This window comes from Melanotaenia boesemani, chromosome 1 (assembly GCF_017639745.1).
Source record: "Melanotaenia boesemani isolate fMelBoe1 chromosome 1, fMelBoe1.pri, whole genome shotgun sequence".
In the NCBI taxonomy this organism is placed as follows: Eukaryota; Metazoa; Chordata; class Actinopteri; order Atheriniformes; family Melanotaeniidae; genus Melanotaenia; species Melanotaenia boesemani.
Window position 1 is genome coordinate 4239581 of NC_055682.1, and position 23519 is coordinate 4263099.

General features: G+C 39.0%; 2 long non-coding RNA genes across 2 annotated transcripts in view; one reads left to right on the plus strand and one right to left on the minus strand.

The window, feature by feature from the left end:
- The window catches only part of LOC121637188, an 84419-nt gene that overhangs the window by 9831 nt on the left and 51069 nt on the right, over nucleotides 1–23519 (plus strand). The window lies entirely within an intron of this gene.
- LOC121637194 lies at nucleotides 8469–22751 on the minus strand. Its single transcript, XR_006009811.1, has 3 exons — nucleotides 22738–22751; nucleotides 22395–22399; nucleotides 8469–8668 (listed from the first exon to the last, which is right to left on the minus strand). It is a non-coding gene; the product is annotated as an uncharacterized LOC121637194 (long non-coding RNA).

Genomic DNA, 23519 nt, shown 5'->3' on the forward strand with positions numbered 1-23519 from the left:
CCTAGGGAAGATCATGGATACCCTATAGGGACAATGTTTTTCAGCTGACCTGGGAACATCTCGAGATCAATCTCAAGAAAGGGAAGTCTGGGCTTCCTGGTTGAAGGTGCAGCATGTAATAAAATCAAAAGGTCAGTGAAAGTAAACATTAATCCGAGTAAAAACCATGTTTCTACTGTTATCTAATCAAATTACGCCCTTTATTGTTCAGTATAATGCATTATATTTTCACCAGTGTAACCCTGGAGATCCTCCACATCATCCACAAACATCTACATGCTGAGTACATCCAAATATCCTCAAAAATAAACTTGAAAGGCTCCAAAATAATTTCCCTCTCATGCTCATCAATATGGTCGCTGTATTCTTGCCAGTGTTTATTGAAGAGCTCTGCAGCCTCTCCTACCTTCTCCTCCTCATCATCAACACATCAGGCAGCTCCACCTGCCTGGAAAAAGAAATTTAGTTTTCCCCAAGCCACTGTGCTGCTTTCCTGCAGTCATGAACCATCTTGTGGTTGTGTAGAAAAGTGGGGAAAAAGTTAGTCTTTTACAACAAAATTGGTGCAACAACAAATACATACAACTAAAAAAAAGCTTCTCACTTCCACAGTTTCCTCCACATGAAGTGAGACAGCCTGCAGAGTCTGCAGCTGCTCCTGGTCCTTAGAGGAAAACACAAAAACAATCAAATCAGATTTATTCAGCGTAGTTTATTTGGGGCACACACACATTACAGACCTTGGTGATGTCATCCAGCGTCCTCTTCTTCAGTTAGAACACTGGTAGAACTTTACCTCGCAAGAGAGCTTTGAAGGACTCTGTCCAATGGGCCACGACTTAAAAAATGAGGGGGTGGGGATGGAGGGCATACTGAGAATAAAAACTATTTAATATGAACAAGTTTACAGTCAGCAGTTTTAACCAGACGGTAATGTGTTGTACCATGAGCATAAAGATGCCGCAGTCATTCTCTCTGGAAAATTCCAGCATTAAGAAAGGAGTTAGTAGATGTTGTTGAATTCAAACAATACTTGCTGTAAAGTTTTACCTTGTGTCCTGGATTGTGGACTACATGTCTGGAAGACCACAGAATGTGCGCCTGCAGCGCTGTGTGTCGGACACCGCGGTCAGCAACACTGGAGCACCACAAGGGACTGTCCTCTCCCCCTTTCATTTCACCCTCTGCACATCTGACTTCAGCTACTACACAGAGACCTGCCACCTTCAGAAATGTTTTGATGACTCTGCTGTAGGTGGATGTATCAGTGGAGGAGATGGGGTGGCCATGATGGACTTCTTTGTCACATGGTGTGAGCAGAATCATCTGCAGCTTATTCTGTCAAAGACTAAGGAACGGAGTGTGGATTTTAGGAGATCCAAAACACCAGAGACACCTGTTTCAATACAGGGCTTCAATGTGGAAGTGGGGAAGGATTACAGATACCTTGGAGTGCATTTTGACAATAAACTGGACTGGGTTAAGAACACTACTGCACTTCACAAGAAGGACCAGAGCTGTCTCTATTTTTTGAGGTGGCTAAGGTGGTTTAACATCTGCCAAACACTGCTTAGGATGTTTTATGAGTCTGTTGTGGCCAGTGCTATCCTCTATGCTGCTGCATGTTGGGGCAGCAGGCTGAGGGTTGCAGACACAAAAAAACTGAACAAACTGATCCACAAAGCCAGTAACATTGTGGGGATGGAGCTGGACTCTCTGACAGTGGTGTTGGACAGGAGAATGTTGTCCAGACAATACTGAACAATACCTCCCACTAGGGCTGGGCGATTAATCGATAAAATCGATAAATCGAATTTTTCATTTCTGGAGATTAATTTTTTTGAAAATCGGGATTTTTTTCCATAGTTAGTTAGCAGCAGACTTAGCCTTCCCTCCACACCAGAACGGTGTTTGTCTGACAGATTTTCAGTAAAGTGACCCTTCACTCACGCCTGGGATTTAGCTGTGCGTATAACTGCAGTGAGAAATGCTGCAAACCCTAGTTAAGAGACAACCTTCATCAGGGGAATTATTCCTGCAGTGGATCCTGTATGATAAGGATCCAGATGGAAAGAGATCACGGATGTATTGTGTCGCATATTTCTATGTGAGAAATGAAGGCGTTTATATGGTGGAAGAGCTATGACATTATATGCTTTATTTTTGCTAGCATTCATCTATATAAACAAATGAATGTTTTAATAAGTTTATTTATGTTTTGTAAAAGAAAAGGAAAAAAAATCGATTAAAATCGGAAATCGGATTTGGTTATAAAAAATCGGAGATTTTATTTTTAGGCCATATCGCCCAGCCCTACCTCCCACCCACTTCACAACCTGCTGATCAGCCACAGGAGCACGTTCAGTGAGAGATTGATAACACCTAAATGCTCCACTGAACCACACAGGAAACATTCCTACCTGTGGCCAGCATGAATGCACCCTGAGATTCTCAGGTTTAACTGCAGTGTATAGGCCTACTGTAAGTAATGCAAATGTTACGTTATGAGAATTGGATGGGATCTTGTGGTTTCACATCTCATTTCACCTCAGGGAGAAATGGTCTCCCCTCATTACTCAATTATCTGTTTTTTTTTACCACAGTCAATAAAAAAAAAAAAAAAAAAATCCAAAATGAGCCTTTGGAAAATGCTCTGTAACCACACAGATAACAGAAACACATTAGTATAATCAATATGGATCAATGCCGAGGACTGCCTGTGTTGTCCCGGTTAAATGCCCTCGCCAACAGCTGGATCAGAGAAATTGATGAGGGTTGTTTCTGCTTATTCAGCCATTTCAAGCTTCGATTTGCACCCAACGAAATGAGACGCGGTGTCAGCACTGAATATCTTCACCACAAAAGAAATGAATACTTTGGTTTTAATAGGTCGGCATCAGCTCAACCATCGAGACCGCAGCTGGAATAATGTCATTTGTTCACTGCTTATTAGTCAGCCTAACCACTAGGAAAGAAATGAAGTGGTAATCAGGCAGATTTATCTTTGCTGCGTGTTTTTTTGTATTTCTAAGTGAACAAAGATAAATTACATTCTCTGTAAACTTATCGTTGTGCAACAGCATGTTTAGTTTACTAATGAACACGACTGTTTTTGCAACAATGCTGATATTTCTTCTGCTTTTCTAAATTTCCCTCCACTCCTCCCCAACGATCTCTTTAGCTGCAGTAACGTTTCCTTTCACAGTGGGGCGGCTCAGAATTGGAGCAGAAGAGGAAAAAATGAACGATTGGTTTCACTTTCATCCTGCTGGATAATATCATCACGCTTTAAGAATCTTGTTTACTCTCAGGGTGGAAACATTCATCAAGAGCAGCGAGCCAGGAGGTCGAAATTACACCATGACTTATGAATGGAAGGGAACATTTTCCGTGTGTGTGTTAGGGTGTGTGTGTTGCTGATTGCAGGTCATCAGAAATTTCAAGTACTGCATGTAAATGAATCACAGCAAGAATGCTTGGTCTTTATATTTGGAGTGATGAAGCCTTTTTCTTTTCCAACCATTTCTCCTTGTCCTTAACGTAATAATCAGTAAATAATAACTACCATGAACGTCACAACCCCTTCAGCACCTCTTTTTCCTCTAACAAAGAATAATGTGATGCCTTTTGTGGAGTAGCTCCTGCATGGGCGGTAAAAACAGATCAACCACATCAATATCAGCCTATAACTTGATGGATTATGAAACAACCGGCCAACAAAGTGGTTCCTAAAGGTTCTAAAAGTAGAATGGGAAGCAGAACCTTCAGTTATAAGGCCCCTTACTGTGGATTAGCTCCCAGTTTGGCGTACGGAAGCAGACACTTCTCGACCTTTAAGACCAGGCTTCAAATTTTCCTTTTTAAAAAAAATCTTACAGACTAATCTGGGGGCCATTTTGTTTGTTGTGCCATCTTGTGGTGCCGCCATTACTGAGGTGGCAAGTCCTAATCATCTGCTGTCTGCAGACATGAACAGTAGGATCTATATTTTTCTTTTTCTTTTTGGGGCTACTCTACACTACAGTTCTTAACCCTGTATGTTGAATATGTTGTGACGTGAGATGTGTGGTATGGAAGGATTGCTATTTATTAATGTATTACTTATTTATTTTTTTTGGGATTTTTAAATGGAACCTGGTTCTTGAATGTTCTGAATTTTGTTCTATATTTTACAATGACAATAACAAACATCTGGACTTGACAAACATAGACAATGGTCTACATTTACTGACACAGAACCAGTCAAAAGTTTGGACACACTTTCCGATTTAATCCAACAGGTTAACATGTCTAAACATTTGACTGATAGTGTAAGTGGATCTTATCTGGGGACCTTAAAGTTATTCTCTTTTCATATTAGTAAGACATCAGTGCATCAATGTAAACTGTGATTATTTTGATAGAAACTAAATAACAGATTTTAAAACACAAATCTGGATATAATATGTCTTGAAAAGTTGGTAAAGAAATAGTTTCAAACTTTTGCAAAAGATAATTTTTTATTTTGTCAGATATTTCACATAGTTTATTTATAAATGCTGTTAGCATTAACTAGAACAACAAATGTTACTGGTTGTGTCAACTTACGTGTCATGTTAAGAGCTGGAACAAACTTGCTGTTAGCTCTGCATCTGCGTACGCATCATGGCTGCCACGTGTTTTTAGCGCACGTTTGGAACGTACGCATTAACGCTAGGTAAAGTGTGGCGTGTGCAAGTTAAATACAATGGCAGATAATTTTGCAGAGTGCCTCTCGAACATTGTTCGCAACATCTTTATGATTTTTGTTCCTTGTTCCTCTGTGACAAATCAAGCAAACCAAGCAACAAAAACCAAAAACAAACCAGTGTATCTCTCAGTACTGAAAGCAAAGGGTTTTTATTTTTGTCTAGTTAACTTCTACATCTTCAGATTCTTTGGCTTGATGACTTGAAAACTCAGAACACTGTGCCATTAGTGGAGGACAACAAAGAGAAGACAGAGTTTTATCAATATATGACCACACAAGCTGATCTGACACAAGAAACATTAACATCAGTAATGGAAAATATTTGCTTTGTCATTCTCAGTCGATAATGTTTTTGGCTTGACATTCAGATAAAAGGTTTTCTGGGCTGTAATAAACAACTAAATCAATGTCTGATGCCTTTAACAACTTTTGAAAAATCAATCTGGCACCTTTTATCCCTTTAGATTTTCTTTCACTTTGATTTGTATGAACATTTGCAAAAGAGACAAGTGCAGTGTGGTGGTGAGGTGCAGGATAAAATGCAGACATGAAGCAGGGCTCAGAAACAAGCTTCATCTGTGTGCATGTTTTGTTAGCATGATTCGAGTGTTAACATGCATGAATCTAAGCCAGTGTTTCTCAAATGGGGGTACTTGAAAACACTAACTTGTTCCATCTTTTCTTTCTTTCTTCAGACAGTGGAGTGGGGTGAGTTGGCATGCCAAAGGTCTGCATGAGCCAGTTCAGGTCTGTCATTGTTATGTAGTATACATAAATCAAATCAAATCAAATCAAATCAAATCAAATCAAATCAAATCAACTTTATTTATAAAGCACCTTTCATGCCACAGGCAACACAAAGTGCTTTACATGATTAAAAACATTTATGCATATAAAACAAAACAAAGTAGGAATACATAACAATAGAAACACTCACCAAAATATTTCACACAGCTGCACACACACACACACACACACGCACACACACACACACACGCACACACACACCAAGTAGCCTTCCCTCCCCATTCTATAAAAACATGATTCTCTTATTTCTGTCTCGAACTGAAGTTATTAAAAATACTAAAAGTGATAAGCATCTGGCCTGATGCTGCTGTGAGGAAACAATGACAATGACATAACAATGACAGATGGATGTGTGTGTGGCTGGAGGGGGGTGTGGGTGGATGGTCCTAAACAGGTGGATGGGTGGGTTCTATAGCAGTGAGGTTTGGAGTAAGAGAAGAGTTGAGGAGTTGGATGGCCCTGGGAACAAAGGTCATCCTTCTGCTCTGTGTCCTGCAGCATGAGTCGCAACCCGAGGGGAACAACTCAAACACTACAAGCAGCGAAGAAAATAAGAGAAAGAAACCGTCAGACTTAATTAAAATTAATGTCTTGTGTTTTGTATGGCGTTACATCGCTGCCAAATACCTTGATGAGCGTATTTATCAATTCAGCAGCGCATTTCTTAATCGAGAGAGCGCATTGCACTGATCGCTGGAGTTTTTAATTACTCGCGGGGCCATGAACGCAGCACAGCGAGCGTAAAACACGCCCCGCCCACACTCACCAGTACGCTCTCGTCGGAAAACTCTGCTCGCTCTCTCTGTTCAGTGGCGTATTTGTCAGTCGGGGGCGGTAACCTTCTGATTAATCTGATTGGCCAGAATTTTCAGTTCCAATTCGGTGACAGCGCGGGACGTCAGTGTCCCTGTCTGCTGCTCCTGAATAAAGATATATTTTTTTAAATGACTAGTAATGAGTAATGGCTAAACTAGCTACAGAACGTAAATGTAGAGCAGCTGTAACATGAGCTAATATAAATGATTGTTACCAAATAAGTCAACAAGTATGTGTGAAAGAGTAATACAAGAATAAAGAGGGAAGATAAAAGAGTGATAGTGAATAGAGATGCACAGGGAATCTGTGAAATATAAGTTAATTAGGAATCAAATATAGGTGATTATTACTCAGTTATTGGTGGAACACGGAAAGCAAAAGGGACAAAGCAGTTTTCATAAATATTTAAACAGTTTAAATAAAATTTAATGGAGAAAAGCCAGTAAGCTCTGGATAATTACCTAACAGGTCATGTGCTCTGTGATTTTCTGTTATATGTATTAGAGAATTCATGAAAAGCATTACAAACTCCAGAGGTTTCCCTGCTACTACACATTAAAATCCCCAGTACATGAAAAAACTGTTCACCTTAAAATACAACACAGGACCCCGAAATGTCATCTCCGGGCCAAACATAACCAGCAATATGAGAACAAGGTGATGATTCGTTTCCACTAACCAAAGTCATATTACACATCAAATTCCATGAATCTATGAATAACAATGCACTTGATCAGTACACTGAAAAAAATAATATAAGACCGTGACCACTTTCTTTTTATTACCTAAAACAAAAAGGCTGTGAGGACATGGTGTAAAAGCACAATAGCTATAACATACAAAGGCAAAATATATTTAAACAAAATTGTATCACATTTAACAGACGCAAATATGTTATTGCAGGAAGTCGACAGAATGTACAGGCATTTTCGTGACTTATAAGACTGATATTGCATTGATTTACCTCTGGAAACTAAAGGAATGTATTGGTGATGATCGCAGTCTGATCTGGTGTTTGGAACTATTGAATGTCTAGTAACATTTTTTGTATACAGGAGTGAGAGTGTCACCACTCTTAGTATATTGAGGCAGAGCCGTCCATACTGCTGGGACATTATATACTACCACACGGCTTTAATAATTAGATGAAAGTAAGCCGTAACAACCTAATCATTTAACCTTACAGAAGTGGTTATCAGTAAGAAATATGGAGGCTAATGAGGACCATCATGTCTGATCTTTAATAAATGCTAGCTTGTTGTTTGAGATGAATATTTCCCTCCAGAAATGTATGAAATTATTGTGTTTACACTTATTTAATCTGTTGTCAAACATGACTTGATCATCACTTAAATTAACGTGAACATAATAATGCATTCTTTGACAAACATATGTGCAGTATTAATATGTTTATTTAGTTTTAACCCTCAGTAATCCGATCGCTTTTACCTCTCTGTATTATATTTGTTTTCTAAACTGTCATTTAGAATCTTCCTTGTGCTCCAATAGAATTTTCCGCTTACTTTCAGGTTAAACTGTCGTGTTTGTGAATGTTTCCGTACCTTCGGGGCAATAAAGTTGCACCAAGCTATTAAAAAAAAAAAAAAAAAAATGAATACAACCAAGTCCCGCGCTGTCACAGAATTGGAACTGAAAATTCTGGCCAATCAGATTAATCAGAAGGTTACCGCCCCCGACTGACAAATACGCCCTCTGAACCATGGATGTATTATAGGAACTGGATAACGGACTGAAAAAGGACGGCACGCCGATTTTTCCCAGTGGCCACTCGTGGTACTGCAACAAAAAATCCCATGGGGCCCAAAAAGCATTTTTCCCATAGGCCACAATGGTAAAAGACACGGCTGTAAAACTGTTGACAGGACGTCTTCAGCTTTAAACACAGCTAATTACTAATCTTTCTATTCAATATTTTTAATTCATGGACATTTAATCCGTCAATTATTTTTCAAAAGGCCATAAAAGCCACAGAAAAGTCTCTATTTCTCCGGTGACGTCACGGCTGTGCACATGCACTGCCGAAGCGCGGTCATGCTGTGTCGGGAGCGAGGAGGACGGCTGTTGACGTCAATATGATGGGAAAGCTGTTCGTAAAAGTTAAGTTAAAGTTAAGTTTCTTTTTTCTGATATCGAGTAACTTAATACATTTGTATTCTTAATGTTTGATATTACATGCATGATAGTTCCTGTTTTTAAACGTATTGTGACCTAAATCCTAATTAGCTCTAGGTTGTAGTTACGACGGCAGAAAAATAACAGCTGGTAGGTAGCCGGCTACTTTAGCAAACAAGTTAGCTAACTACATAACTACATAATAAATATAGAATGGTGATAACCCAAGTGGCCTAGTTTTCCTTAACATAGTCCTCAGTTTAAACAAAGTTTTTTTTTCTTTGTCAATTAAAAAACTGCAGCATTTAACAAAGTGGAATCCGGCAAAACACAAGAAAGGAACATTTTAAGAGACGCAATTGATAATCTTGGTGTCATCCAGGAAATATGCAGAAAAATAAAGAGAATATGCATGGGTAGCACAATGAAATAATGCATTAACAAGGACTTCTAACATTTATTACAAAAGACGTGCCTGAAATTATTCATGAATAAAGGTAGGAATTGTAAGTCATCGTGAAAATTTGACACGGGATTATACAAATATACAATATAGACTGACTTATATTGGGCTATTACGAATCCCATATAGAAATTCATCAGATTAAAACAAACCATCATTTTAACAATTACTACACAACTTTTTCCACGTATATTATATCATTACTTTACATCGAGGTCCGATCGTGTGCCGTAGAAAATCATCATCTGAGTTTGTACAGCTCTCATACTGCAGATTAATGTCGTGACCGCGCGTCGCTGGATCAGGTCACTGGGCTGCGCATTGCTCGTTCACAGTGACGTGAAGCATGATGGGAGGTGACACTACTGCACATGCTCTATGGGCCCAATATGCGGAAGTAACCCGGAAGCCTGAGAACTTTTTCGGCGTATGCGCTGGGTGAGCAACTTCCATAGAAATGAATGGGCCGCCATTTTCAGTCCGGTATCCAGTTCCTATAATACATCCATGCTCTGAACAGAGAGAGCGAGCAGAGTTTTCCGACGAGAGCGTACTGGTGAGTGTGGGCGGGGCGTGTTTTACGCTCGCTGTGCTGCGTTCACGGCCCCGCGAGTAATTAAAAACTCCAGTGATCAGTGCAATGCCCTCTCTCGATTAAGAAATGCGCTGCTGAATTGATAAATACGCTCACCAGGGTATTTGGTACGCTCATCAAGGTATTTGGCAGCGATGTAACGCCATAGTTTTGTAATATGTCCAGTTTTCAAAGTGGTTTTCAAGTAATGATGTCGTTGCAGACGTCTCAGTGCCTCGCTTTGCTGTGCAAGAAGAGGTGGTAAGGAAAAGATGGGATGTCATGGAAGGCTCAGGAAATTTGAAATTGTGTTTGCAGCACACTTTGTGAGATATCAAATTATTATTTTAGCTAATAATCCTTTTATATATCACAATGGAAACATACAGTTTGAGACCTTTTGCATCATTTGATGGAAATAACTTTGCTCAAAACCCTGTTGGGCCGAATAAAGATTTCAGACTAAAATTTTGAATTTTCTCCCCCTTTATTTCTTGGGATGGGCAATAAATGTCAAGTCAAGTCAACGGTATTTATAAGCATGTTTAAAAACACCATATGTTGAAGTAATGTACAACTAGGAGTGATAAAATAGAAATAAAAATTTGGGGGCCTTAACATTAAAACAAATATAAAAGAAATAAAATACTATAAAAACACAAGCATGAAGCAAATAATCAGCAAAAAATGCCAAAGCTCAGTTTGGTCTAAAAACAAGAGAGTAAAAATAAGTCTACCACAGTTGGTGAGATCTTAATGTGAAGGGGGAGGCTGTTCCACAATTTGGGGGTGACAACAGAAAAAGCTCTGTCCGTGGTGCTCTTAGTTACAGCCTGGACCTCGGGACAAGAAGAAGTGTCTGGTCAGCAGACCTCAGTGATCTACAGGGAGAGTGTGGGGTTAGAAGATCGACGAGATAACAACAGGGCCAGCCCTTTAAAGACTTAAAAACAAACAACAGTATCTTCAACTCAACTCTAAAGAAAGAAGCTAAAATTGGTGTCATGTGGTCAAATGGTTAAAACTCTGTTCATTTTCTTAATATATATATATATATATATATATATATATATAATACCTTAATAGTAGTCAAAACATACTGCAATGATTGCAAACAAAACACAACAGGAAGCAGAACCACTAACCAGGAACATAACAAACAAACAACAACAGCAACAACAAAAAAACTACTCTGAAAGGATACCCCAAATCTAGCTGGCCCAGACTTCAACTATTAACAATTAAAATGATCACACAAAACTCAACAGATGAGGAAGGTGTGGCGACAAAGAGCCAATCCCAGCCAGGCCATGACACAGTTGCACAGGTGACAGCCATGACCAGAAATATTTCATAGCAACTTCGTCTTTATTTGATGTTTTCTATTTTGTATTTTTCTCGATCTGCAGCTGTAACGTGAAGATAAATGTAGTTGTCAAATATATGAGGCTTTCTTATTAAAATGCATTGTTTCAGCACACACACTAACAGAGAGCTGCTCCTCTGCATGGGGGCTCAGAAAAGAAATTTCGTGTGGGTTTTTTGGGGATTACAAGGGAAACGCAGCTGCTGCCCTTTTTGTCTGCAGCAGCTGATTGCTAAAAGATACAAAACTACAAAAGTGCATCTGAAGTCGTGCAGGGATGCACAGCAGTGGTTTGCAATATGCAGAAGTCAGGCTCGGTAAAGCAGGATGAGAGCTGATAGCCAGTCAGGGGGGCGGCGACAACATCTGCCCACTCCAAAGACACTTTTGTTGTGTCTATGCTTTTCTTGACACACACACACAGCATGAGCTTCTGTGACTTGTCTGTTTTGGTTTTTGTTTTTTTTCTTGCAACGCGTTAACAATAATTGTTTTGTGTAAAAGCATCTGTGAAGAGAACATCCTCAGTTAGTCAAAGCAGTTAGAAAAACGCTCAAATGGAAGCTGGCAGAGGGGATATTAATGAGCTTTGTCTTTAAACATATAAAAGTTTCCCCTCTGCTTCCTTGGTATGAGGATGTTGTCCTCTATGGCTAACACTAAATCAATTTAAAGCTGAATACGACCTGGCCAGGATGAAAATCAGCTCCTCTAAATATGAGGCCATGGATCTCAACCAGAAAAATGGTGGAGAGCTCCCTCCTGGAGGAGTGTAAGTACCTCAGGGTCTTGTTGATGAGGGGATGGATTGGTGCTTCATCAGCAGTAATGAGTACGTTATACCAGTCTATTGTTGTGAAGAGGTAGCTGAGCTAAACTGTGAAGCTTTTGATTTACTGATCCATCTTCATTCCAGCCCACACCCTTTGCCACAAGATTTGTGTAGTGACTGATAGAATAAGATCGCAGCTAAAGTTATATGACTTCAAAGGATGGTGGGGCTAAATGATGGGGTGATAAGCTTAGAGTTGGGAGCTGGAAAAGGAAATCAGTCAGCTCAGATATCTGGTTCTGGTTGCCTCAGTCTGGAGGATTGTCAAGCCCACCCAGCTAGAGGGAAAGTCCTGAGGGAGAACCAGTACTTGCTGGAGGGATTGTACACTATATTACCAAACGTACTGGGACACCTTCTAAATAAGTGAATTTAAGAGTTCCAGGTAACCTTCATGATTACATAGATGAGCAAGTTCAGTGTGGAAGAACTTGATTAGCGTGCAGAGTCCTGACCTAACCCCAATAAAACATCTTTGGCATAAATTAGAGGGGAGGCTAGTCCATGCAGAAAAACTAGTCCATGCTTTTGTTCCTTCCAGATTGGACTACTGCAATTCCTTATTAATGGGCTGTCTCAAATTTACCCTGAAAAGTCTCCAGCTGATCCAAAATGCTGCAGCAAGGGGTCCTGATGAGAACTAGCAGGAGAGATCATATTTCTCCAGTTTTAGATTCTCTTCATTGGCTCCCTGTTAAACCTAAAATAAAGCTCTCTATGACCAGGCTCAATTTATATCAAAGATCTCATAGTTCCATATATTCCCAACAGAGCATTTTACTCTCAGACTGCAGGTTTACTTGTGGTTCCCAGAGTTCCAGAGAGAGTAGAATGGGAGGCAGAGCCTTTGGCTATCAGACCCTTCTCTTATGGAACCAGCTCCCAGTTTGGGTTCAGGAAGCAGACACCCTCTCTATCTTTAAGGTCAGGCTTAAAAACGTCCTTTTTGATAATCTTATGGTTAGGGGAGGTTAGCCATCCCTTAGTTATGCTGACATAGGCTTAGACTGCTGAGGTATTTTCCATGATGCACTGAGCTCTTCCTTTTCATCTCTTGGCTTGGATCACAATAAATTGGCTCGAATTGATTTGTCTGTAAAGTGCCCTGAAATTACGTTGTTGTGAACTGGCGTTTGTTACATCCCCAGGCATGTCAGCCTGGAGCTGCTTCTCCTCCTTGACTCAACACTCAACCTCCGGATCGGGATCCTCCCTCCTTCCCTGCGACGGGTCACCGGCTGGTGCTGACAGTGGTTGGATTGGATGGCTTCAACTTCCGGAGCCCCTACTTCCCCTGCTGTGATTGGGTGCCGGCTGCTGTCGCTCCATGCGGCTGGCCCTTCAGGACGCTTGCCTGCCTTTATAAGCTGCAAATTGACTGAGCTCAGGGCAGCTGTGTGTGATTCCAGCACAGCTCGCCACTTCGAGATATCCTAGCAAGTTTTTACGTGATAAGTTACATATTCTCATTATCATGAGAAAATGGCCTTTTCTAGACAGAACAGCAAACTGAAACTGGTTATGAGCTTTGAGTTTTTGAGATTATAAAATCTTTTATTTTATTTATTTTACAACACTTTGGTCAGCTGTTATGTGGTTTTTAAAGTGCTTTAGAACTAAAATGGTATAGTATGGTATAATGAGATGATCAAGGTAAGTTCAAGACAAGTGGTTAGCACCTATTTAGTAAATGCAGGAACTGGTCAGGAAAGTTAGTCTTCTTTGTGTCATAGCAACGGCTTTCCTGAAAGCTAACAAAAGTGCATCTTGTTTTATCTTGTTTGAAAAGGCAGCAACACATAGCAAGAATCACAATAAAATAATAAATTACATTAAAATGATTAAAAGCAAGATAAGTTCAAAGGTTTCCATGCAGATTTCATGCATAGACGCATGAGAAAATAAATGTTTTTAACCTGGATTTAAAAATGTCTACATTTGGTGAAGGTTTAATCTCCACTGGCAGTTTGTTCCACTTGTTTGCAGCTTAACAGCTAAATGCGGCTTCTCCATGTTTAGTCTGGACTCTGGTCTGGACTAGCTGACCAGGGTCTTTGGATCTAAGAACTCTGCCAAGTTTATATTCTCTGAATATGAAAGATCATGGTTTTCTACAAACCAAAATTTGTAGGTGTGTTTTGTTAGTGCAAAATGTCATGATAATGAATCAAAAACTGTACCGTTATTTTATTCTCCATGACTAATTTAATTTACCAGATAAGCAAACAAAAGAAAAGAAACCCAGTAAAGATATCCAGAGCATATCTACTGAACGTGTTCACAGTTCTGTTCATGCTTTTTATTGTATAGCTGTTTTAAAATGATACATTTTTAATAGACACATTTTATTGTGTGATGCCTTTCTGAGTCTTCTCTTGAGTCGTTCTGTCTTAATTACCAATGATGAAGAAGACATCAAAGCTTCCGAAGTGGTTCTAAGCGAGGAGGAGGAGATAGATTTATCTCACATAAGGAAACAATAAAAGCCTATCTCTCAGCACCAGCAGACAGCTTCTGGCAGATTTAGGCAATTACAGAGGGAGAGAACGGAAGTGAGGAAGGCTCCCACAGCTCCTCGGCACAAAAACATAAATATGTTTGTTTGGGATCAGTCCAGCATACAGTCCACACAAGCAGAGGGAAGCATACAACACATGCATGAACTCTCCAGGGGCTTCTGTCTTTTCCTTGGGTTTCAAGGCTCAGCTCAAGTGGAAGGATGTAGTTCAGGTTAACGCTGCATCTTTTCAGATCGGATGAACTGACTGTAACCGTGTCGATCCAGAGATTTCCCTTCAAATCTGGAGACAGGCGGAGGTGATGGTGCAATGCTTCACAGCCAATTTTCATTCAGTCCGTTAGGTCTGCACAGTAAGCCACCTGGGAGAGAAACTTCCAGAAAGTTTCCTCGTCTGACTGGAAAGAGTGAATTTTATAGGCAGATGTCGCAGAGAGTGGAAGGCTGTAATCCGAGTATTTACTGCAAAGAGCTGCATGCTATTTTATTATTATTATTATTATTATTATTATTATTATTATTATTATTATTATTATTATTATTAATAATAATAATAATAATATTAATAACAATTTATTACTGTGATCTCAGCTGGGAAATTCCTCCTCTGTATTTGACCTATCCTAGTTACTCTAGGAGGATCATCGATCATCAATCCTTTTAGGTTTATTCATTGAGATTAAGCTACAAGTGGGATTTAGAAATTACTGGCAGGTCCGTGTGTGCAAACATTGTTATTCTGTGGCTATAAATACATTATGGGTAATGTGTTTTGGGACAATTTTCAATTAAATTTAATAGGAAAGTGTTCCAAAACTTATGAACAGTAGTGTACACTTCCAGCAACTGAATGGAAAACTCACCTTCTCTCAACTCAATCAGCAAGTAGTAATTAGTAGTTAGAACGTAATTAGTCTTTAAGTGGAAACAAAAGATTTTATTTATTTATTTATTAAAAAACAAAACAAACAAACAAAAAAAACCCTTAAGAGATCTCAGGGACATTTTGTGCCATTTTTATTTTCATACCATTTTGGCTGTCAGTTTAATATAGCTTGTTTTTTTTTAAGAAAAATTTAGAATTTTGAGGGAGTTCCTTGAATTAGCCTTAAATGACTAAGTGATATAAAAACTTACACATTTCATCCTAAGGACAAAAAATGACCCCATTATAAATGCCATTTTTGATGTCACATTCATGTTCAACATAAACAAATATTCGAGCCTCAGCTGGGGGAGGTTCGAACATTGGCCTTTCTGTGTGGAGTTTGCATGTTCCCCCCGTGTATGCGTGGGTTCTCTCTGGTTACTCCGGCTTTCTCCCACCATCTAAAGGCATGCATGTTAGGTTAATTTGTCACTCTAAAATCTCTCTAGATATTAGAGTGAGCGTTAGTGATTGTCTCTCTGTGTTGGCCCTGCGATGGACTGGCGACCTGTCCAGGACGTACCTGCCTCTCACCTGTTAATTGCTGGGATAGGCTCCAGCTTCCCCGCGACCCTTTATTGGACTAAGCAGTACAGGAAATGAATGAATGAATAAACAAATGTATTCCTTTATGTTCAGATTTAATTTTAGACTACTGGCTTTCTTTTTAAATTATTTTATTTGTACATCAGATTTCACCACTTTTTCATATTCAAAGCATGCAAGACATTTTATGGGGATTGATTTACTTTTTTAAATTTTATCCACAAAAAACTGGAGTTTTGTAAACAAATTGGAATTTAAAGGGTTTTATAGCCCCATTATTTGATATGTATATTGATAAAGCATCCGACCATGGTAAAGATGGATATAGCGCCATTATGAATGTACAGTGGCCATCAGTGGCCAAAATTCTTCCAGACATAAAGATGTTTTCATCTGTGAGTGGCGTACTGTCTTCTTCTATGATCCTTTTAAGATGTCACTTATCCCAAGTGGCGCTTTAGCTCAGATTCACACACCAAGTTGTTTGTCCATTCAGAGACACCGTAGTAAAAATGGTGGCACAATATGACAGCTTCCATGTAGGTGGACCCAAGGCAAGTTGATATAAATATCTCATTCAAAGAGAATAAAAACTTAGATAAATTATGAAATCATTAGATACCAATAGAAACTATATTTAATAATATTTATTTTTTTATTTTCATTATGTAGTCCAGCTCATCCAATGGTGAAAACCAGCTGTAAAAAAACAGGAAGTCTCCACATATGTCAATATACAAGTAAGTATGTAAGTTCTTAACAATTTTAATAAACAGTGGTGAAGCCATTAGACAGTATTCCTAGCCTAGGGACCAAAGATGGAAATTAGCCTTTGGCTATGATCTTGCATATTTACATGAAAATGAATATTAATATGCCTGGTCCCTATTCCTCAATAAATAAATAAATTAAACAAATTAAATTTAGGTTACATGGTGCAGGCTAGTTACATTGGGTGGTGCAGCAGTGTGGTGATTATCGCTGCTCACGACATTATGCTGCTAAGTTAATTTGCTGCAAAAGACTACAGTTTTCTGTAATGCAAATTTTACAATTTCCCTTAAATTCCCTCCATAGCTGGACAACAACACTATTTCATTAACTTAACAAATTAAACTTTATAATCCAGCTGTATCAGCCAGCGGCTGCATATTGAAATAAATGAAATCTGTGAGATCATCAGAAACCTTTTAATGACTCAAAAGCAGTTATTGATCCTTGCCTTCATAAAAATGCTGTGTGAATAAAAATAAGTTATCTGAAAATGTCAGACAATTCCTTTAACTCATGGTCCCAGGCTAATCCTGTAATGAATTCCTAAAATGTTTTCTTGGTTTAGGAGAACAGAGGAGCCGAAAACTGAAATGGATCTGTTTGAACAGAGAAGACCCAGTAGGGATGTTTGCCGCTTGCAGCTTTTTCTTCGTGGCCTGAAAGTGATCTGATCGTTTTCTACATGTTTAGCTATGATTGTGATGCTTGATTGCTTGATCTTTGCCGTTGGACATTGGTTCTGCTGCATCTTTGTGTGGATCAATGCCCAGTCTTTCCATTTATCTATTCAGTACACGTCTCACACCATTACACAGTAAGAACAGTTGGAAGCAGCCGCTTTAATAACTAATGTCTTTGTGCGCCTGCATAACAAACACTTTTTAACTAATTAAATGAACACAGTGTGAATCTTAGATTTATAATGAAGCTTTTCTCCAAAGTTTTGAAACAGTAAATTGAGGGATGTTTCACTAAAATGACTTATGATTCTTTAATTATGTTTGTGCCTTTGTGATGTGCACTCATTAAATGAATTAGTGTAGTAACGAATAGAGCAATGGCTTAATGAATGCAGAAAACCTCTCTACATCCCCACTGGCCTTGTCGTAGGACTTTTTTTTCTGTCAAACAAAACAGTTATTTCTTCTAAATCAGAGGCAAAGTGTGAAGCCCTTTCCCAGGGTGCTCCAAATAGTGTGTGTATGTGATTAAAGGAGAGGAAATATTAGGCATTCGTCTTAAAATGGTTGAAGAGCTTCAGCACAATAGTTAGAAGAAACTTGACTGTACCTTGGGTCAGATCATTTGTGTGTTTAGTTTAGCCTGGAGGTCCAATCTAATCCAACTTTATTTATAAAGCACTTTAAAAATAACCAGTGCAGACCAAAGTTATTTAAAAGAGCAAATAAAAGTAATAAAAATATTTCAACAAATAAAAGTAGACTTTGATAAAATCTCACAAAGTGTGAAAGGCCAAAGAGAACATCTTGGTTTGAGAAGAGATTCCTGTCTGATGAGCAGAGGCCAGTTGTCCCACAGCTTGGAAGCAGTGAAGGGCCGATCCCATCTCCTCAGCTGATTAGAAATCAGGCCGGTTTTTAAAGTCACGTTTACGCTACCATTATGGATGTAGACAGCTCCGTCCTTGTTAAACATTGTCAAACCATACGCCATGTGTTCTTTATGTTGCCTTGGTTGTTAGGTAACACATCCACTAGTGACCCCCAACCCTGGTCCTCAAGGCCCACTATCCTGCAGGTATTAGATGGGTCCCTGCTGCAACACACTTGATTCAAATTAAATAAATATCTGCAAAGGTCTGCTACTGAGCCATCAGTTTCAATCAGGTGTGTTGATGCAGGGAAACATTGAAAGTCTGTAGGCCAGTGGGCTTTGAAGACCAGAGTTGGGATCTCTTCACTGGAGGGCAGTGCTCAGTTCTGACAAGATCATGATCATGTACATCCTCTGAAAGGGGCTAAAAAAGCCAGAACAGTAGATGGCAGCAGTCTGAGCAGCCATTAAACACATCGCGGCTTCTTCTTCTTTGTTCCTTTTGCTTACCTCAGGTGAGTTATCCTGCTCAACCCGTGTTTTCCAGTGGTGGTGCTCCGTTTGCTACGTCGGGCGAAGCATCAGCAAGCTCTCTAAAAATGGACTGAAATGCACACGTAAACCACACAGAAGATGGACAGAATATATAAATAAATATATAGTATAAATGAGGCCTAAAAATAGGACTGAACAATTAATTGTTCTTAAACTGAAATTTAAAACAATGCAATCAGCAAAGCTCAAAGGAGTACGATTTATTTTCATGTTACACGGCACCAGGTTTCAAACCTGTAGTGTCCATGGTTTTACAAATTTACTCACATCTATCGCAATTTCTGTCATGTAAACCTCATGCGACAGCTACACTCAGCTGTGAAGTCACATTTTCAAACCTCATCACGGACTAATTTTCTATAAATGAAACGGTGTGACAAAAACCACAGAGGACAGAATAAAAACGGTTTCAGTGGAGTCGCTCTAAATATTCTCAACTTTCAGATCTTAGATAACGTGTTGACGTTAATAAAACCTACAAAGAATAGAAGAAATGTAACTTTCAGGCTTCAGTGTTTGGGCCACAGGTTGCATCTTGCAGTTTATTTCTCAACTTTACATCCTTGTTAGAACACAGAGCAGTTCATATATTGATCTCATCTCATGTGGTAATCTTCCATCTCACATTAGAAATGTGTTTCTGAACGGAAGCTGGAATTTAAGAGATCAAATCACAATATTTGTCATATAAACCACAATTTGATTTTTTTTTCAAAATGGTTTAAGCTTTCTTAGCTCAGACACTATAGAGGGATTAGTTTTCCAGGTAAAAGAAAACGTTTCATGTATTGAATAGTAAAAAATCAGCTTGTGGTCTGCTGCAAACAGCAGATGAATTCATTAATAACAGCAAGCTTATTTGGCTTAATTCCTGAATATTAAGTGGTGTTTTTGTTCCACTGACTGCAGGTTATAATAATCACCTGCAGTCAGCTGATTTTCCTGCACTTTCTTCCTCCCCTCTGCTGCCCTTCAGTTTCTTTTTGCTTTTCCTTCCTCTTTTTTTCCTATTAAATCCTTCGCTGCTAAGTCTCACTCAGTGCTCCTTGAGGGGTTGGCTGAGCAGATTTTCCCATCTCCAGGCAGCGGAAGAGCTGGAGACTAAAGTAAACTATATTTAAAACACTGCAAATAGATTTAGGTTGAAGTATTTGTGATGGTAACTGTGGACTGTATTTAGAGCTAGCTCCTAACCATGATGCTTGTTTCACTTCAACAAAGTAGTTTTGATTTCTGTTACTAAAAAGGGGGCTTGGACCTACATTTTCTCCCAGAACTGCCCTCATTCTTGGCATCAAGTTGTTGGAAACATCCCTCAGAGATTTCGCTCCAAACTGACATGATAGCAGCAGGTTTCCCTGTGCTTTGGTCCTCGGTTACTACAAGCTCTTGGAAATTATCCTCTGATGATTCATCATAAATTATTACACAGTTTCTGCAGCTTTATCAGATGCACTTTCATTCTGTCTATCTTCTATTTTAAATTGACTCCAAAGGATGATTCCAAGAAGACGGCAAATGTTTGGATTTAGGTCTGATGACCAAAGAGGCAACTTAGGTCTTATTAAGGAACCATACTGGTACAAAATATTGCTCTAATAATGTCACAAATATTGTGACATTATTATGTGTAAAAATTAATAGCATGCTGCAAGTAGATGGTGAAATGTACCCACGAAGGGAAAAATATGACTCACTGTGGCAAAGTGGAGGTGTTGTGTTCCAGAGAGATTACACACACTGTATCCTCAATATATTAAGAAAATTTGAACTTAGACTAATTTTGACTGTTGGTGCAAAACCTAAGTTCATTTTGTCACATATTCATATTATGATTCCACAGGGGATGAACCCAGGACCGTCTGTGTACGGCACCATAGAATCCCTACATTTTTAAGTTAATGGTCCAATGAACGCCACATTTTCCTCCAGAACTGCCTTAACCCTGGTGTGATAGATGAAGCAGGTGGTGGAAACCTTCCTCAGAGGTTTTCTCCATATTGACATGACAGCATCACACAGTTGCTGCAGGTTTGTCGGCTGCATCCATGATGAGAATCTCCCGTTCCACCACATCCCAAAGCTGCTCTACTGGACTGAGATCTGGTGGCTGTGGAGGCCGTTGGAGTCCAGTGAACTCATCGTCATGTTCTAGAAAGCAGGTGGAGATGATCTGAGCTTTGTTACATTATCCTGCTGGAAGTAGCACCAGAAGATGCTCCACTGTGGTCATAAGGGATGAACATGGTCAGCAACAATACTCAGGTAGGCTGTGCTGGTTAAACCAGGCCACGTTGGTACTAAGGGGCCCAAAGTAGGACAATAAAATATCCCCCACACCATTAATTTTCTCCTTTCCAGAACAATCAAGAACACGTTTCCTTTCCTTAAAATCCAGAAACCAGAATTCTTCACAAGTTAAAATTTAAATGCACATGAATAATTTTAGGCATATTTAGGAGTCTTGCCAGTGACTGCGACCATTTTCATGGTCTCTAAACGTCTAAAGCATGTTCAAATGTTTTTATATTCCCAGCTGGGTGTTTACATGTGGCTAAAATCGGTACATTCTGTGTCCTTAGCGTGTCTGGACATCCTCTGGGAGGCTACAGGACATTCTTCCTGCTGCTGTTTTACTCTGTTTCCATATGCTTCATACCCCCAGACATAATATCCATTAACAAGAACCACCAGATGAGTTAATGTCTTCTGTCCTCATGGATGCTCTCCTCAGATGGCCTCTCCGCGGTCTGCTAGCAGATTCAGGGTGATGCTTGGGCCCCTCGGTGCTCTGTGATTGGCAGGGGTCTTAATTGTGACCACCTCTTTGTGAATAATAGATGCTCGTCTGGCTAAGTGGTGTAATGACATATTGAGAGGATAAGGACATACCACACAAGTCTGTTTCAAAGAAGAAGGAGTCTGGGAAATGGACCGAGGAGTAAGAGGAATCATAGAACTTTCAGATTTCTACGCTGATTTAATTCATCCTTTGATGTTGTGATAAAAAGCATATTAAGGAGAAAACATACTGAAAAGTGGCACATTTTCATTCCCACCTTATACCAAAGTAAGAGCCCTTTCATTGCACAGGCATCACTTTGTTTAGCATCACTTTCTGATGCAGGGAGCTGCTTTATGTCTTGGTTTTCCCTCTGCAGCTGGAAGAGCTGCAGAATAAATGCAGTAGGAGATGGAAACAAGTTTTACATTAATGACTGAAAAGAAAATGTTCATGTCCACTGGTAGAGAAATAAAATTGAAAATGATTTATCTATTGATTTAACCTGGTCCTGCCAAACATCATTGCAATCAGAATGATGGTCTAGTTGATGAACAAATTTACTTGGTGAAGGAGGAGCTTTGTGGGTATGAAGGGAAACATGTTTTGTTGACTTAAAGCTCCCCTGAATCTTAAGTATTTGCTTTATTGTTTGTTCTCTGCTTAATTTTATTATAAATGCTGGAGCTGACAGGGGAATCAGGGAAGAAATTGGGATAACAATATAAAAGATAGAAAACAACAACACTGTAATCAAAACTAAACTAGAAAGAAAGAAGCAGCTGCTACAACCTTTCCACGTAGAAATCTGGTTAAATCTTGTGTTGATAGCTGCTCCTGCTCCTGCTAACTAGTGACCTCTTCCAGCCAATGAATGCCTGGGAGTGGCTTATATAAGGATTGAAGAACTGCACATCTGGACCACTCTTGCCATTACACCATGTTTCACATGACATTCATTTGTTTTTGCACATTCATATTTAAAATGTAAGTTCTTCTGTATCTTATTTTTCATACTTATTCTCTTTTACTCAGTTGATTTGTATGTGTTGTTTATTATTGGGTTATAATGATCTGTATGTTTTGTTTGCTGCTTTGTTAATTTGAATCATTGTTTGCCTCAGTACTTGCTGCTGCAACCCCGAATTAATAATAAAAGCACCTACTTGCCTGCCTGCTTGCTTTTGTGTAGCCCCGGGGTTTCTGGTTGGGTCTGTTTGTTAGGGTTTTAGGGTTTTGTTGCTTGTTAATCCTTAGTTAAAAACTTTCTTTTCATTTCTTTTTAAACCCACTTAATCCCAAATTGTTCCTTGTCAAATTAATACATGCATTTCATTCCTTAGAATCCACATGTATTCACTATTATTATTATTGTTTTTTAGGTTTTTTTACCCGGCAACAATTGTTGCAAATAAAACAAAACAAAACAAATAACACTAACATGTGTAACATATCATAACTAGGCACAATTGTAATGGGGTGGAGGGTAAGGGTCGGCACTCAAGATAAAATCTTCATCCTCATCCTCCACAATGCTCATCTTTGCTTTACCATTCAACAGACTAGCAGAAAATTGTGTTTTGTGTCAGTGTTACAGCAGCAACTGTGGGAGGGACTGATGCAGGACAGATCACTTTAGGTTCAATTAAGTTTATAAGATCAAAAATCTTTTGGTTTTAAATTTTGTAGAACCCCCCCCCCCCCCCCCAAAAAAAAAACAAAACAAAATAATAAATAGAATAAACAGCCAAAACCTTTTACACTTAGCACAAATATGACTAAGTGTTATGTTAGCGGCAACAAATGTTGTCATGCTTACATTTAATCTGCTTATGTCTAAAAAGTGAAATCATATAATTCTCATTATATATCTGTAGTATATCCTTCAAAAATATCTGTGCAAAATATTTCAATTATATTGTTTACAAGATTGGGGCAAGCATTTCCTTCCAGGGTTGCAGACAGGAAGTCAAGATGCCTGGTCATGTGATCATTCACACAAGTTACACAAAAATGATTAAATTTAGAGGAGACCACCTACTCTTTTATTTTAAAATTTGCTTTTAGAGCTTCCAGAAATGAAAGGAAATGAAATTTTTCTAATAGCTAACTTATGGTTAGGCAAGTTTTCCTTTTTCAACC